Source organism: Epargyreus clarus, unplaced genomic scaffold, assembly GCF_041222505.1.
Source record: "Epargyreus clarus isolate Ecla_fem2 unplaced genomic scaffold, WU_Ecla_fem_2.2 ptg000031l, whole genome shotgun sequence".
In the NCBI taxonomy this organism is placed as follows: domain Eukaryota; kingdom Metazoa; phylum Arthropoda; class Insecta; order Lepidoptera; family Hesperiidae; genus Epargyreus; species Epargyreus clarus.
The window spans coordinates 5,154,251-5,173,099 of record NW_027332236.1 but is presented as its reverse complement, the minus strand read 5'-3'; the positions used below and the strand labels follow the sequence as shown (position 1 = coordinate 5,173,099).

The 18,849-nt window shown below is 40.1% G+C and overlaps 1 long non-coding RNA gene across 2 annotated transcripts in view; it reads left to right on the top strand.

The window, feature by feature from the left end:
- LOC140754726 (uncharacterized) overlaps positions 1-18,849 on the top strand; it is a 188,230-nt gene that overhangs the window by 29,992 nt on the left and 139,389 nt on the right. The window contains exon 1 of one of the 2 annotated variants that reach the window (XR_012103693.1): positions 2,596-2,739. The exons of the other annotated variant lie outside the window; for it this stretch is intronic. This is a non-coding gene — a long non-coding RNA (uncharacterized LOC140754726). Of the gene's footprint in view, positions 1-2,595; positions 2,740-18,849 lie in introns of those variants that run through there. 2 annotated transcript variants of the gene reach the window in all.

Here is an 18,849-nt window from a genome sequence, read left to right as displayed (position 1 = left end):
CCTGCGAATATCTGCTATTGTTGTAAGAGAGTGTAAAATGTGGAAAAACGTGATTGTTTACATTGTTTCAGCGATTTGGACAGCGCCGCAGCACATAAACTCCCTCCCGGGTCCATCTCGAGGTGCGACAGCGGGCTGACATCGAGCTTAGACCACATCAATGGATCTTTGCATCACCGCCGACGATAGTCAGCAAAGTTACAAACAAATAAATAGAAGCATTTCGCCGATTCCGCCTGAAGACCGAAGACAATCTCGCTATTTTAGTTTTTTTATGGTTCAGTGAGTCATGTAGAGAAAATATACGGCGAGAAAATAGTTATTTTCTAATTAAATTACTTTATCTATATTCTACTACTTCGCTTACCCTATTTACAGCTTACTCTACTCTCAATTCACCTACATATCTACTCGCATGCCATGCACTACATGGCATGCGGGAACTCAGTAGTATGGGGGTCGGGGATTCGAACCCTGAACACCCGCGTCACGTGCCACGAGTGTGCAGAAGCTGTCATCCCACCTACACCACTCAGCTCCGACAGCTACCTACGAACTCTTCTATAGCTTCTACCGGTCCACCCGAACTCGGCCGAGCGCGCCCGAAGTGTCATGAACATTTCCCATATTTTTGAAATGTATAAAAATATTTTAAAATATTTTTGGACATAAATTTTCAATTTTATTATTTTTTGTTCACATTTTTTATTGAGAATCTATTGCAATATTTTTTTTTAAATTTTAAAACACTTCATTATCTTTGGCGATAATAATTTTACAAAGGAAATAAAAAACATGACAGTTGTCAGTAGTGTCTCCCTGCGAATATCTGCTATTGTTGTAAGAGAGTGTAAAATGTGGAAAACCGTGATTGTTTACATTGTTTCAGCGATTTGGACAGCGCCGCAGCACATAAACTCCCTCCCGGGTCCATCTCGAGGTGCGACAGCGGGCTGACATCGAGCTTAGACCACATCAATGGATCTTTGCATCACCGCCGACTATAGTCAGCAAAGTTACAAACAAATAAATAGAAGCATTTCGCCGATTCCAGCCGAAGATCGAAGACAATCTCGCTATTTTAGTTTTTTTATGGTTCGGTGAGTCATGTAGAGAAAATATACGGCGAGAAAATAGTTATTTTCTAATTAAATTACTTTATCTATATTCTACTACTTCGCTTACCCTATTTACAGCTTATTCTACTCTCAATTCACCTACATATCTACTCGCATGCCATGCACTACATGGCATGCGGGAACTCAGTAGTATGGGGGTCGGGGATTCGAACCCTGAACACCCGCGTCACGTGCCACGAGTGTGCAGAAGCTGTCATCCCACCTACACCACTCAGCTCCGACAGCTACCTACGAACTCTTCTATAGCTTCTACCGGTCCACCCGAACTCGGCCGAGCGCGCCCGAAGTGTCATGAACATTTCCCATATGTTTTGAAATGTATAAAAATATTTTAAAATATTTTTGGACATAAATTTTCAATTTTATTATTTTTTGTTCACATTTTTTATTGAGAATCTATTGCAATATTTTTTTTTTAAATTTTAAAACACTTCATTATCTTTGGCGATAATAATTTAACAAAGGAAATAAAAAACATGACAGTTGTCAGTAGTGTCTCCCTGCGAATATCTGCTATTGTTGTAAGAGAGTGTAAAATGTGGAAAAACGTGATTGTTTACATTGTTTCAGCGATTTGGACAGCGCCGCAGCACATAAACTCCCTCCCGGGTCCATCTCGAGGTGCGACAGCGGGCTGACATCGAGCTTAGACCACATCAATGGATCTTTGCATCACCGCCGACGATAGTCAGCAAAGTTACAAACAAATAAATAGAAGCATTTCGCCGATTCCGCCTGAAGACCGAAGACAATCTCGCTATTTTAGTTTTTTTATGGTTCAGTGAGTCATGTAGAGAAAATATACGGCGAGAAAATAGTTATTTTCTAATTAAATTACTTTATCTATATTCTACTACTTCGCTTACCCTATTTACAGCTTACTCTACTCTCAATTCACCTACATATCTACTCGCATGCCATGCACTACATGGCATGCGGGAACTCAGTAGTATGGGGGTCGGGGATTCGAACCCTGAACACCCGCGTCACGTGCCACGAGTGTGCAGAAGCTGTCATCCCACCTACACCACTCAGCTCCGACAGCTACCTACGAACTCTTCTATAGCTTCTACCGGTCCACCCGAACTCGGCCGAGCGCGCCCGAAGTGTCATGAACATTTCCCATGTGTTTTGAAATGTATAAAAATATTTTAAAATATTTTTGGACATAAATTTTCACTTTTATTATTTTTTGTTCACATTTTTTATTGAGAATCTATTGCAATATTTTTTTTTAAATTTTAAAACACTTCATTATCTTTGGCGATAATTATTTAACAAAGGAAATAAAAAACATGACAGTTGTCAGTAGTGTCTCCCTGCGAATATCTGCTATTGTTGTAAGAGAGTGTAAAATGTGGAAAAACGTGATTGTTTACATTGTTTCAGCGATTTGGACAGCGCCGCAGCACATAAACTCCCTCCCGGGTCCATCTCGAGGTGCGACAGCGGGCTGACATCGAGCTTAGACCACATCAATGGATCTTTGCATCACCGCCGACGATAGTCAGCAAAGTTACAAACAAATAAATAGAAGCATTTCGACGATTCCGCCTGAAGACCGAAGACAATCTCGCTATTTTAGTTTTTTTATGGTTCGGTGAGTCATGTAGAGAAAATATACGGCGAGAAAATAGTTATTTTCTAATTAAATTACTTTATCTATATTCTACTACTTCGCTTACCCTATTTACAGCTTACTCTACTCTCAATTCACCTACATATCTACTCGCATGCCATGCACTACATGGCATGCGGGAACTCAGTAGTATGGGGGTCGGGGATTCGAACCCTGAACACCCGCGTCACGTGCCACGAGTGTGCAGAAGCTGTCATCCCACCTACACCACTCAGCTCCGACAGCTACCTACGAACTCTTCTATAGCTTCTACCGGTCCACCCGAACTCGGCCGAGCGCGCCCGAAGTGTCATGAACATTTCCCATATGTTTTGAAATGTATAAAAATATTTTAAAATATTTTTGGACATAAATTTTCAATTTTATTATTTTTTGTTCACATTTTTTATTGAGAATCTATTGCAATATTTTTTTTTAAATTTTAAAACACTTCATTATCTTTGGCGATAATAATTTTACAAAGGAAATAAAAAACATGACAGTTGTCAGTAGTGTCTCCCTGCGAATATCTGCTATTGTTGTAAGAGAGTGTAAAATGTGGAAAACCGTGATTGTTTACATTGTTTCAGCGATTTGGACAGCGCCGCAGCACATAAACTCCCTCCCGGGTCCATCTCGAGGTGCGACAGCGGGCTGACATCGAGCTTAGACCACATCAATGGATCTTTGCATCACCGCCGACTATAGTCAGCAAAGTTACAAACAAATAAATAGAAGCATTTCGCCGATTCCGCCTGAAGACCGAAGACAATCTCGCTATTTTAGTTTTTTTATGGTTCAGTGAGTCATGTAGAGAAAATATACGGCGAGAAAATAGTTATTTTCTAATTAAATTACTTTATCTATATTCTACTACTTCGCTTACCCTATTTACAGCTTACTCTACTCTCAATTCACCTACATATCTACTCGCATGCCATGCACTACATGGCATGCGGGAACTCAGTAGTATGGGGGTCGGGGATTCGAACCCTGAACACCCGCGTCACGTGCCACGAGTGTGCAGAAGCTGTCATCCCACCTACACCACTCAGCTCCGACAGCTACCTACGAACTCTTCTATAGCTTCTACCGGTCCACCCGAACTCGGCCGAGCGCGCCCGAAGTGTCATGAACATTTCCCATATTTTTGAAATGTATAAAAATATTTTAAAATATTTTTGGACATAAATTTTCAATTTTATTATTTTTTGTTCACATTTTTTATTGAGAATCTATTGCAATATTTTTTTTTAAATTTTAAAACACTTCATTATCTTTGGCGATAATAATTTTACAAAGGAAATAAAAAACATGACAGTTGTCAGTAGTGTCTCCCTGCGAATATCTGCTATTGTTGTAAGAGAGTGTAAAATGTGGAAAACCGTGATTGTTTACATTGTTTCAGCGATTTGGACAGCGCCGCAGCACATAAACTCCCTCCCGGGTCCATCTCGAGGTGCGACAGCGGGCTGACATCGAGCTTAGACCACATCAATGGATCTTTGCATCACCGCCGACGATAGTCAGCAAAGTTACAAACAAATAAATAGAAGCATTTCGCCGATTCCAGCCGAAGATCGAAGACAATCTCGCTATTTTAGTTTTTTTATGGTTCGGTGAGTCATGTAGAGAAAATATACGGCGAGAAAATAGTTATTTTCTAATTAAATTACTTTATCTATATTCTACTACTTCGCTTACCCTATTTACAGCTTACTCTACTCTCAATTCACCTACATATCTACTCGCATGCCATGCACTACATGGCATGCGGGAACTCAGTAGTATGGGGGTCGGGGATTCGAACCCTGAACACCCGCGTCACGTGCCACGAGTGTGCAGAAGCTGTCATCCCACCTACACCACTCAGCTCCGACAGCTACCTACGAACTCTTCTATAGCTTCTACCGGTCCACCCGAACTCGGCCGAGCGCGCCCGAAGTGTCATGAACATTTCCCATATTTTTGAAATGTATAAAAATATTTTAAAATATTTTTGGACATAAATTTTCAATTTTATTATTTTTTGTTCACATTTTTTATTGAGAATCTATTGCAATATTTTTTTTTAAATTTTAAAACACTTCATTATCTTTGGCGATAATAATTTTACAAAGGAAATAAAAAACATGACAGTTGTCAGTAGTGTCTCCCTGCGAATATCTGCTATTGTTGTAAGAGAGTGTAAAATGTGGAAAAACGTGATTGTTTACATTGTTTCAGCGATTTGGACAGCGCCGCAGCACATAAACTCCCTCCCGGGTCCATCTCGAGGTGCGACAGCGGGCTGACATCGAGCTTAGACCACATCAATGGATCTTTGCATCACCGCCGACTATAGTCAGCAAAGTTACAAACAAATAAATAGAAGCATTTCGCCGATTCCAGCCGAAGATCGAAGACAATCTCGCTATTTTAGTTTTTTTATGGTTCGGTGAGTCATGTAGAGAAAATATACGGCGAGAAAATAGTTATTTTCTAATTAAATTACTTTATCTATATTCTACTACTTCGCTTACCCTATTTACAGCTTACTCTACTCTCAATTCACCTACATATCTACTCGCATGCCATGCACTACATGGCATGCGGGAACTCAGTAGTATGGGGGTCGGGGATTCGAACCCTGAACACCCGCGTCACGTGCCACGAGTGTGCAGAAGCTGTCATCCCACCTACACCACTCAGCTCCGACAGCTACCTACGAACTCTTCTATAGCTTCTACCGGTCCACCCGAACTCGGCCGAGCGCGCCCGAAGTGTCATGAACATTTCCCATATTTTTGAAATGTATAAAAATATTTTAAAATATTTTTGGACATAAATTTTCAATTTTATTATTTTTTGTTCACATTTTTTATTGAGAATCTATTGCAATATTTTTTTTTAAATTTTAAAACACTTCATTATCTTTGGCGATAATAATTTTACAAAGGAAATAAAAAACATGACAGTTGTCAGTAGTGTCTCCCTGCGAATATCTGCTATTGTTGTAAGAGAGTGTAAAATGTGGAAAACCGTGATTGTTTACATTGTTTCAGCGATTTGGACAGCGCCGCAGCACATAAACTCCCTCCCGGGTCCATCTCGAGGTGCGACAGCGGGCTGACATCGAGCTTAGACCACATCAATGGATCTTTGCATCACCGCCGACGATAGTCAGCAAAGTTACAAACAAATAAATAGAAGCATTTCGCCGATTCCAGCCGAAGATCGAAGACAATCTCGCTATTTTAGTTTTTTTATGGTTCGGTGAGTCATGTAGAGAAAATATACGGCGAGAAAATAGTTATTTTCTAATTAAATTACTTTATCTATATTCTACTACTTCGCTTACCCTATTTACAGCTTACTCTACTCTCAATTCACCTACATATCTACTCGCATGCCATGCACTACATGGCATGCGGGAACTCAGTAGTATGGGGGTCGGGGATTCGAACCCTGAACACCCGCGTCACGTGCCACGAGTGTGCAGAAGCTGTCATCCCACCTACACCACTCAGCTCCGACAGCTACCTACGAACTCTTCTATAGCTTCTACCGGTCCACCCGAACTCGGCCGAGCGCGCCCGAAGTGTCATGAACATTTCCCATATTTTTGAAATGTATAAAAATATTTTAAAATATTTTTGGACATAAATTTTCAATTTTATTATTTTTTGTTCACATTTTTTATTGAGAATCTATTGCAATATTTTTTTTTAAATTTTAAAACACTTCATTATCTTTGGCGATAATAATTTTACAAAGGAAATAAAAAACATGACAGTTGTCAGTAGTGTCTCCCTGCGAATATCTGCTATTGTTGTAAGAGAGTGTAAAATGTGGAAAAACGTGATTGTTTACATTGTTTCAGCGATTTGGACAGCGCCGCAGCACATAAACTCCCTCCCGGGTCCATCTCGAGGTGCGACAGCGGGCTGACATCGAGCTTAGACCACATCAATGGATCTTTGCATCACCGCCGACTATAGTCAGCAAAGTTACAAACAAATAAATAGAAGCATTTCGCCGATTCCAGCCGAAGATCGAAGACAATCTCGCTATTTTAGTTTTTTTATGGTTCGGTGAGTCATGTAGAGAAAATATACGGCGAGAAAATAGTTATTTTCTAATTAAATTACTTTATCTATATTCTACTACTTCGCTTACCCTATTTACAGCTTACTCTACTCTCAATTCACCTACATATCTACTCGCATGCCATGCACTACATGGCATGCGGGAACTCAGTAGTATGGGGGTCGGGGATTCGAACCCTGAACACCCGCGTCACGTGCCACGAGTGTGCAGAAGCTGTCATCCCACCTACACCACTCAGCTCCGACAGCTACCTACGAACTCTTCTATAGCTTCTACCGGTCCACCCGAACTCGGCCGAGCGCGCCCGAAGTGTCATGAACATTTCCCATGTGTTTTGAAATGTATAAAAATATTTTAAAATATTTTTGGACATAAATTTTCACTTTTATTATTTTTTGTTCACATTTTTTATTGAGAATCTATTGCAATATTTTTTTTTAAATTTTAAAACACTTCATTATCTTTGGCGATAATTATTTAACAAAGGAAATAAAAAACATGACAGTTGTCAGTAGTGTCTCCCTGCGAATATCTGCTATTGTTGTAAGAGAGTGTAAAATGTGGAAAAACGTGATTGTTTACATTGTTTCAGCGATTTGGACAGCGCCGCAGCACATAAACTCCCTCCCGGGTCCATCTCGAGGTGCGACAGCGGGCTGACATCGAGCTTAGACCACATCAATGGATCTTTGCATCACCGCCGACGATAGTCAGCAAAGTTACAAACAAATAAATAGAAGCATTTCGACGATTCCGCCTGAAGACCGAAGACAATCTCGCTATTTTAGTTTTTTTATGGTTCAGTGAGTCATGTAGAGAAAATATACGGCGAGAAAATAGTTATTTTCTAATTAAATTACTTTATCTATATTCTACTACTTCGCTTACGCTATTTACAGCTTACTCTACTCTCAATTCACCTACATATCTACTCGCATGCCATGCACTACATGGCATGCGGGAACTCAGTGGTATGGGGGTCGGGGATTCGAACCCTGAACACCCGCGTCACGTGCCACGAGTGTGCAGAAGCTGTCATCCCACCTACACCACTCAGCTCCGACAGCTACCTACGAACTCTTCTATAGCTTCTACCGGTCCACCCGAACTCGGCCGAGCGCGCCCGAAGTGTCATGAACATTTCCCATATGTTTCGAAATGTTTAAAAAATGTTTTAAAATATTTTTGGACATACATTTTCAATTTTATTATTTTTTGTTCACATTTTTTATTGAGAATCTATTGCAATATTTTTTTTTTAATTTTAAAACACTTCATGATCTTTGGCGATAATAATTTTACAAAGGAAATAAAAAACATGACAGTTGTCAGTAGTGTCTCCCTGCGAATATCTGCTATTGTTGTAAGAGAGTGTAAAATGTGGAAAAACGTGATTGTTTCCATTGTTTCAGCGATTTGGACAGCGCCGCAGCACATAAACTCCCTCCCGGGTCCATCTCGAGGTGCGACAGCGGGCTGACATCGAGCTTAGACCACATCAATGGATCTTTGCATCACCGCCGACGATAGTCAGCAAAGTTACAAACAAATAAATAGAAGCATTTCGCCGATTCCGCCTGAAGACCGAAGACAATCTCGCTATTTTAGTTTTTTTATGGTTCAGTGAGTCATGTAGAGAAAATATACGGCGAGAAAATAGTTATTTTCTAATTAAATTACTTTATCTATATTCTACTACTTCGCTTACCCTATTTACAGCTTACTCTACTCTCAATTCACCTACATATCTACTCGCATGCCATGCACTACATGGCATGCGGGAACTCAGTAGTATGGGGGTCGGGGATTCGAACCCTGAACACCCGCGTCACGTGCCACGAGTGTGCAGAAGCTGTCATCCCACCTACACCACACAGCTCCGACAGCTACCTACGAACTCTTCTATAGCTTCTACCGGTCCACCCGAACTCGGCCGAGCGCGCCCGAAGTGTCATGAACATTTCCCATATGTTTTGAAATGTATAAAAATATTTTAAAATATTTTTGGACATAAATTTTCAATTTTATTATTTTTTGTTCACATTTTTTATTGAGAATCTATTGCAATATTTTTTTTTAAATTTTAAAACACTTCATTATCTTTGGCGATAATAATTTTACAAAGGAAATAAAAAACATGACAGTTGTCAGTAGTGTCTCCCTGCGAATATCTGCTATTGTTGTAAGAGAGTGTAAAATGTGGAAAAACGTGATTGTTTACATTGTTTCAGCGATTTGGACAGCGCCGCAGCACATAAACTCCCTCCCGGGTCCATCTCGAGGTGCGACAGCGGGCTGACATCGAGCTTAGACCACATCAATGGATCTTTGCATCACCGCCGACTATAGTCAGCAAAGTTACAAACAAATAAATAGAAGCATTTCGCCGATTCCAGCCGAAGATCGAAGACAATCTCGCTATTTTAGTTTTTTTATGGTTCGGTGAGTCATGTAGAGAAAATATACGGCGAGAAAATAGTTATTTTCTAATTAAATTACTTTATCTATATTCTACTACTTCGCTTACCCTATTTACAGCTTACTCTACTCTCAATTCACCTACATATCTACTCGCATGCCATGCACTACATGGCATGCGGGAACTCAGTAGTATGGGGGTCGGGGATTCGAACCCTGAACACCCGCGTCACGTGCCACGAGTGTGCAGAAGCTGTCATCCCACCTACACCACTCAGCTCCGACAGCTACCTACGAACTCTTCTATAGCTTCTACCGGTCCACCCGAACTCGGCCGAGCGCGCCCGAAGTGTCATGAACATTTCCCATGTGTTTTGAAATGTATAAAAATATTTTAAAATATTTTTGGACATAAATTTTCACTTTTATTATTTTTTGTTCACATTTTTTATTGAGAATCTATTGCAATATTTTTTTTTAAATTTTAAAACACTTCATTATCTTTGGCGATAATTATTTAACAAAGGAAATAAAAAACATGACAGTTGTCAGTAGTGTCTCCCTGCGAATATCTGCTATTGTTGTAAGAGAGTGTAAAATGTGGAAAAACGTGATTGTTTACATTGTTTCAGCGATTTGGACAGCGCCGCAGCACATAAACTCCCTCCCGGGTCCATCTCGAGGTGCGACAGCGGGCTGACATCGAGCTTAGACCACATCAATGGATCTTTGCATCACCGCCGACGATAGTCAGCAAAGTTACAAACAAATAAATAGAAGCATTTCGACGATTCCGCCTGAAGACCGAAGACAATCTCGCTATTTTAGTTTTTTTATGGTTCAGTGAGTCATGTAGAGAAAATATACGGCGAGAAAATAGTTATTTTCTAATTAAATTACTTTATCTATATTCTACTACTTCGCTTACGCTATTTACAGCTTACTCTACTCTCAATTCACCTACATATCTACTCGCATGCCATGCACTACATGGCATGCGGGAACTCAGTGGTATGGGGGTCGGGGATTCGAACCCTGAACACCCGCGTCACGTGCCACGAGTGTGCAGAAGCTGTCATCCCACCTACACCACTCAGCTCCGACAGCTACCTACGAACTCTTCTATAGCTTCTACCGGTCCACCCGAACTCGGCCGAGCGCGCCCGAAGTGTCATGAACATTTCCCATATTTTTGAAATGTATAAAAATATTTTAAAATATTTTTGGACATAAATTTTCAATTTTATTATTTTTTGTTCACATTTTTTATTGAGAATCTATTGCAATATTTTTTTTTTAATTTTAAAACACTTCATGATCTTTGGCGATAATAATTTTACAAAGGAAATAAAAAACATGACAGTTGTCAGTAGTGTCTCCCTGCGAATATCTGCTATTGTTGTAAGAGAGTGTAAAATGTGGAAAAACGTGATTGTTTACATTGTTTCAGCGATTTGGACAGCGCCGCAGCACATAAACTCCCTCCCGGGTCCATCTCGAGGTGCGACAGCGGGCTGACATCGAGCTTAGACCACATCAATGGATCTTTGCATCACCGCCGACGATAGTCAGCAAAGTTACAAACAAATAAATAGAAGCATTTCGCCGATTCCAGCCGAAGATCGAAGACAATCTCGCTATTTTAGTTTTTTTATGGTTCAGTGAGTCATGTAGAGAAAATATACGGCGAGAAAATAGTTATTTTCTAATTAAATTACTTTATCTATATTCTACTACTTCGCTTACGCTATTTACAGCTTACTCTACTCTCAATTCACCTACATATCTACTCGCATGCCATGCACTACATGGCATGCGGGAACTCAGTGGTATGGGGGTCGGGGATTCGAACCCTGAACACCCGCGTCACGTGCCACGAGTGTGCAGAAGCTGTCATCCCACCTACACCACTCAGCTCCGACAGCTACCTACGAACTCTTCTATAGCTTCTACCGGTCCACCCGAACTCGGCCGAGCGCGCCCGAAGTGTCATGAACATTTCCCATATGTTTCGAAATGTTTAAAAAATGTTTTAAAATATTTTTGGACATACATTTTCAATTTTATTATTTTTTGTTCACATTTTTTATTGAGAATCTATTGCAATATTTTTTTTTTAATTTTAAAACACTTCATGATCTTTGGCGATAATAATTTTACAAAGGAAATAAAAAACATGACAGTTGTCAGTAGTGTCTCCCTGCGAATATCTGCTATTGTTGTAAGAGAGTGTAAAATGTGGAAAAACGTGATTGTTTACATTGTTTCAGCGATTTGGACAGCGCCGCAGCACATAAACTCCCTCCCGGGTCCATCTCGAGGTGCGACAGCGGGCTGACATCGAGCTTAGACCACATCAATGGATCTTTGCATCACCGCCGACGATAGTCAGCAAAGTTACAAACAAATAAATAGAAGCATTTCGCCGATTCCAGCCGAAGATCGAAGACAATCTCGCTATTTTAGTTTTTTTATGGTTCAGTGAGTCATGTAGAGAAAATATACGGCGAGAAAATAGTTATTTTCTAATTAAATTACTTTATCTATATTCTACTACTTCGCTTACCCTATTTACAGCTTACTCTACTCTCAATTCACCTACATATCTACTCGCATGCCATGCACTACATGGCATGCGGGAACTCAGTAGTATGGGGGTCGGGGATTCGAACCCTGAACACCCGCGTCACGTGCCACGAGTGTGCAGAAGCTGTCATCCCACCTACACCACTCAGCTCCGACAGCTACCTACGAACTCTTCTATAGCTTCTACCGGTCCACCCGAACTCGGCCGAGCGCGCCCGAAGTGTCATGAACATTTCCCATATGTTTTGAAATGTATAAAAATATTTTAAAATATTTTTGGACATAAATTTTCGATTTTATTATTTATTGTTCACATTTTTTATTGAGAATCTATTGCAATATTTTTTTTTAAATTTTAAAACACTTCATTATCTTTGGCGATAATAATTTTACAAAGGAAATAAAAAACATGACAGTTGTCAGTAGTGTCTCCTTGCGAATATCTGCTATTGTTGTAAGAGAGTGTAAAATGTGGAAAACCGTGATTGTTTACATTGTTTCAGCGATTTGGACAGCGCCGCAGCACATAAACTCCCTCCCGGGTCCATCTCGAGGTGCGACAGCGGGCTGACATCGAGCTTAGACCACATCAATGGATCTTTGCATCACCGCCGACTATAGTCAGCAAAGTTACAAACAAATAAATAGAAGCATTTCGCCGATTCCAGCCGAAGATCGAAGACAATCTCGCTATTTTAGTTTTTTTATGGTTCGGTGAGTCATGTAGAGAAAATATACGGCGAGAAAATAGTTATTTTCTAATTAAATTACTTTATCTATATTCTACTACTTCGCTTACCCTATTTACAGCTTACTCTACTCTCAATTCACCTACATATCTACTCGCATGCCATGCACTACATGGCATGCGGGAACTCAGTAGTATGGGGGTCGGGGATTCGAACCCTGAACACCCGCGTCACGTGCCACGAGTGTGCAGAAGCTGTCATCCCACCTACACCACTCAGCTCCGACAGCTACCTACGAACTCTTCTATAGCTTCTACCGGTCCACCCGAACTCGGCCGAGCGCGCCCGAAGTGTCATGAACATTTCCCATATGTTTTGAAATGTATAAAAATATTTTAAAATATTTTTGGACATAAATTTTCAATTTTATTATTTTTTGTTCACATTTTTTATTGAGAATCTATTGCAATATTTTTTTTTAAATTTTAAAACACTTCATTATCTTTGGCGATAATAATTTTACAAAGGAAATAAAAAACATGACAGTTGTCAGTAGTGTCTCCCTGCGAATATCTGCTATTGTTGTAAGAGAGTGTAAAATGTGGAAAACCGTGATTGTTTACATTGTTTCAGCGATTTGGACAGCGCCGCAGCACATAAACTCCCTCCCGGGTCCATCTCGAGGTGCGACAGCGGGCTGACATCGAGCTTAGACCACATCAATGGATCTTTGCATCACCGCTGACGATAGTCAGCAAAGTTACAAACAAATAAATAGAAGCATTTCGCCGATTCCGCCTGAAGACCGAAGACAATCTCGCTATTTTAGTTTTTTTATGGTTCAGTGAGTCATGTAGAGAAAATATACGGCGAGAAAATAGTTATTTTCTAATTAAATTACTTTATCTATATTCTACTACTTCGCTTACCCTATTTACAGCTTACTCTACTCTCAATTCACCTACATATCTACTCGCATGCCATGCACTACATGGCATGCGGGAACTCAGTAGTATGGGGGTCGGGGATTCGAACCCTGAACACCCGCGTCACGTGCCACGAGTGTGCAGAAGCTGTCATCCCACCTACACCACTCAGCTCCGACAGCTACCTACGAACTCTTCTATAGCTTCTACCGGTCCACCCGAACTCGGCCGAGCGCGCCCGAAGTGTCATGAACATTTCCCATATGTTTTGAAATGTATAAAAATATTTTAAAATATTTTTGGACATAAATTTTAAATTTTATTATTTTTTGTTCACATTTTTTATTGAGAATCTATTGCAATATTTTTTTTTAAATTTTAAAACACTTCATTATCTTTGGCGATAATAATTTTACAAAGGAAATAAAAAACATGACAGTTGTCAGTAGTGTCTCCCTGCGAATATCTGCTATTGTTGTAAGAGAGTGTAAAATGTGGAAAACCGTGATTGTTTACATTGTTTCAGCGATTTGGACAGCGCCGCAGCACATAAACTCCCTCCCGGGTCCATCTCGAGGTGCGACAGCGGGCTGACATCGAGCTTAGACCACATCAATGGATCTTTGCATCACCGCCGACGATAGTCAGCAAAGTTACAAACAAATAAATAGAAGCATTTCGCCGATTCCAGCCGAAGATCGAAGACAATCTCGCTATTTTAGTTTTTTTATGGTTCGGTGAGTCATGTAGAGAAAATATACGGCGAGAAAATAGTTATTTTCTAATTAAATTACTTTATCTATATTCTACTACTTCGCTTACCCTATTTACAGCTTACTCTACTCTCAATTCACCTACATATCTACTCGCATGCCATGCACTACATGGCATGCGGGAACTCAGTAGTATGGGGGTCGGGGATTCGAACCCTGAACACCCGCGTCACGTGCCACGAGTGTGCAGAAGCTGTCATCCCACCTACACCACTCAGCTCCGACAGCTACCTACGAACTCTTCTATAGCTTCTACCGGTCCACCCGAACTCGGCCGAGCGCGCCCGAAGTGTCATGAACATTTCCCATATGTTTTGAAATGTATAAAAATATTTTAAAATATTTTTGGACATAAATTTTCAATTTTATTATTTTTTGTTCACATTTTTTATTGAGAATCTATTGCAATATTTTTTTTTAAATTTTAAAACACTTCATTATCTTTGGCGATAATAATTTAACAAAGGAAATAAAAAACATGACAGTTGTCAGTAGTGTCTCCCTGCGAATATCTGCTATTGTTGTAAGAGAGTGTAAAATGTGGAAAAACGTGATTGTTTACATTGTTTCAGCGATTTGGACAGCGCCGCAGCACATAAACTCCCTCCCGGGTCCATCTCGAGGTGCGACAGCGGGCTGACATCGAGCTTAGACCACATCAATGGATCTTTGCATCACCGCCGACGATAGTCAGCAAAGTTACAAACAAATAAATAGAAGCATTTCGCCGATTCCGCCTGAAGACCGAAGACAATCTCGCTATTTTAGTTTTTTTATGGTTCAGTGAGTCATGTAGAGAAAATATACGGCGAGAAAATAGTTATTTTCTAATTAAATTACTTTATCTATATTCTACTACTTCGCTTACCCTATTTACAGCTTACTCTACTCTCAATTCACCTACATATCTACTCGCATGCCATGCACTACATGGCATGCGGGAACTCAGTAGTATGGGGGTCGGGGATTCGAACCCTGAACACCCGCGTCACGTGCCACGAGTGTGCAGAAGCTGTCATCCCACCTACACCACTCAGCTCCGACAGCTACCTACGAACTCTTCTATAGCTTCTACCGGTCCACCCGAACTCGGCCGAGCGCGCCCGAAGTGTCATGAACATTTCCCATATTTTTGAAATGTATAAAAATATTTTAAAATATTTTTGGACATAAATTTTCAATTTTATTATTTTTTGTTCACATTTTTTATTGAGAATCTATTGCAATATTTTTTTTTAAATTTTAAAACACTTCATTATCTTTGGCGATAATAATTTTACAAAGGAAATAAAAAACATGACAGTTGTCAGTAGTGTCTCCCTGCGAATATCTGCTATTGTTGTAAGAGAGTGTAAAATGTGGAAAACCGTGATTGTTTACATTGTTTCAGCGATTTGGACAGCGCCGCAGCACATAAACTCCCTCCCGGGTCCATCTCGAGGTGCGACAGCGGGCTGACATCGAGCTTAGACCACATCAATGGATCTTTGCATCACCGCCGACGATAGTCAGCAAAGTTACAAACAAATAAATAGAAGCATTTCGCCGATTCCAGCCGAAGATCGAAGACAATCTCGCTATTTTAGTTTTTTTATGGTTCGGTGAGTCATGTAGAGAAAATATACGGCGAGAAAATAGTTATTTTCTAATTAAATTACTTTATCTATATTCTACTACTTCGCTTACCCTATTTACAGCTTACTCTACTCTCAATTCACCTACATATCTACTCGCATGCCATGCACTACATGGCATGCGGGAACTCAGTAGTATGGGGGTCGGGGATTCGAACCCTGAACACCCGCGTCACGTGCCACGAGTGTGCAGAAGCTGTCATCCCACCTACACCACTCAGCTCCGACAGCTACCTACGAACTCTTCTATAGCTTCTACCGGTCCACCCGAACTCGGCCGAGCGCGCCCGAAGTGTCATGAACATTTCCCATATGTTTTGAAATGTATAAAAATATTTTAAAATATTTTTGGACATAAATTTTCAATTTTATTATTTTTTGTTCACATTTTTTATTGAGAATCTATTGCAATATTTTTTTTTAAATTTTAAAACACTTCATTATCTTTGGCGATAATAATTTTACAAAGGAAATAAAAAACATGACAGTTGTCAGTAGTGTCTCCCTGCGAATATCTGCTATTGTTGTAAGAGAGTGTAAAATGTGGAAAACCGTGATTGTTTACATTGTTTCAGCGATTTGGACAGCGCCGCAGCACATAAACTCCCTCCCGGGTCCATCTCGAGGTGCGACAGCGGGCTGACATCGAGCTTAGACCACATCAATGGATCTTTGCATCACCGCCGACGATAGTCAGCAAAGTTACAAACAAATAAATAGAAGCATTTCGCCGATTCCAGCCGAAGATCGAAGACAATCTCGCTATTTTAGTTTTTTTATGGTTCGGTGAGTCATGTAGAGAAAATATACGGCGAGAAAATAGTTATTTTCTAATTAAATTACTTTATCTATATTCTACTACTTCGCTTACCCTATTTACAGCTTACTCTACTCTCAATTCACCTACATATCTACTCGCATGCCATGCACTACATGGCATGCGGGAACTCAGTAGTATGGGGGTCGGGGATTCGAACCCTGAACACCCGCGTCACGTGCCACGAGTGTGCAGAAGCTGTCATCCCACCTACACCACTCAGCTCCGACAGCTACCTACGAACTCTTCTATAGCTTCTACCGGTCCACCCGAACTCGGCCGAGCGCGCCCGAAGTGTCATGAACATTTCCCATATGTTTTGAAATGTATAAAAATATTTTAAAATATTTTTGGACATAAATTTTCAATTTTATTATTTTTTGTTCACATTTTTTATTGAGAATCTATTGCAATATTTTTTTTTAAATTTTAAAACACTTCATTATCTTTGGCGATAATAATTTAACAAAGGAAATAAAAAACATGACAGTTGTCAGTAGTGTCTCCCTGCGAATATCTGCTATTGTTGTAAGAGAGTGTAAAATGTGGAAAAACGTGATTGTTTACATTGTTTCAGCGATTTGGACAGCGCCGCAGCACATAAACTCCCTCCCGGGTCCATCTCGAGGTGCGACAGCGGGCTGACATCGAGCTTAGACCACATCAATGGATCTTTGCATCACCGCCGACGATAGTCAGCAAAGTTACAAACAAATAAATAGAAGCATTTCGCCGATTCCGCCTGAAGACCGAAGACAATCTCGCTATTTTAGTTTTTTTATGGTTCAGTGAGTCATGTAGAGAAAATATACGGCGAGAAAATAGTTATTTTCTAATTAAATTACTTTATCTATATTCTACTACTTCGCTTACCCTATTTACAGCTTACTCTACTCTCAATTCACCTACATATCTACTCGCATGCCATGCACTACATGGCATGCGGGAACTCAGTAGTATGGGGGTCGGGGATTCGAACCCTGAACACCCGCGTCACGTGCCACGAGTGTGCAGAAGCTGTCATCCCACCTACACCACTCAGCTCCGACAGCTACCTACGAACTCTTCTATAGCTTCTACCGGTCCACCCGAACTCGGCCGAGCGCGCCCGAAGTGTCATGAACATTTCCCATATTTTTGAAATGTATTAAAATATTTTAAAATATTTTTGGACATAAATTTTCAATTTTATTATTTTTTGTTCACATTTTTTATTGAGAATCTATTGCAATATTTTTTTTTAAATTTTAAAACACTTCATTATCTTTGGCGATAATAATTTTACAAAGGAAATAAAAAACATGACAGTTGTCAGTAGTGTCTCCCTGCGAATATCTGCTATTGTTGTAAGAGAGTGTAAAATGTGGAAAACCGTGATTGTTTACATTGTTTCAGCGATTTGGACAGCGCCGCAGCACATAAACTCCCTCCCGGGTCCATCTCGAGGTGCGACAGCGGGCTGACATCGAGCTTAGACCACATCAATGGATCTTTGCATCACCGCCGACGATAGTCAGCAAAGTTACAAACAAATAAATAGAAGCATTTCGCCGATTCCAGCCGAAGATCGAAGACAATCTCGCTATTTTAGTTTTTTTATGGTTCGGTGAGTCATGTAGAGAAAATATACGGCGAGAAAATAGTTATTTTCTAATTAAATTACTTTATCTATATTCTACTACTTCGCTTACCCTATTTACAGCTTACTCTACTCTCAATTCACCTACATATCTACTCGCATGCCATGCACTACATGGCATGTGGGAACTCAGTAGTATGGGGGTCGGGGATTCGAACCCTGAACACCCGCGTCACGTGCCACGAGTGTGCAGAAGCTGTCATCCCACCTACACCACTCAGCTCCGACAGCTACCTACGAACTCTTCTATAGCTTCTACCGGTCCACCCGAACTCGGCCGAGCGCGCCCGAAGTGTCATGAACATTTCCCATATGTTTTGAAATGTATAAAAATATTTTAAAATATTTTTGGACATAAATTTTCAATTTTATTATTTTTTGTTCACATTTTTTATTGAGAATCTATTGCAATATTTTTTTTTAAATTTTAAAACACTTCATTATCTTTGGCGATAATTATTTAACAAAGGAAATAAAAAACATGACAGTTGTCAGTAGTGTCTCCCTGCGAATATCTGCTA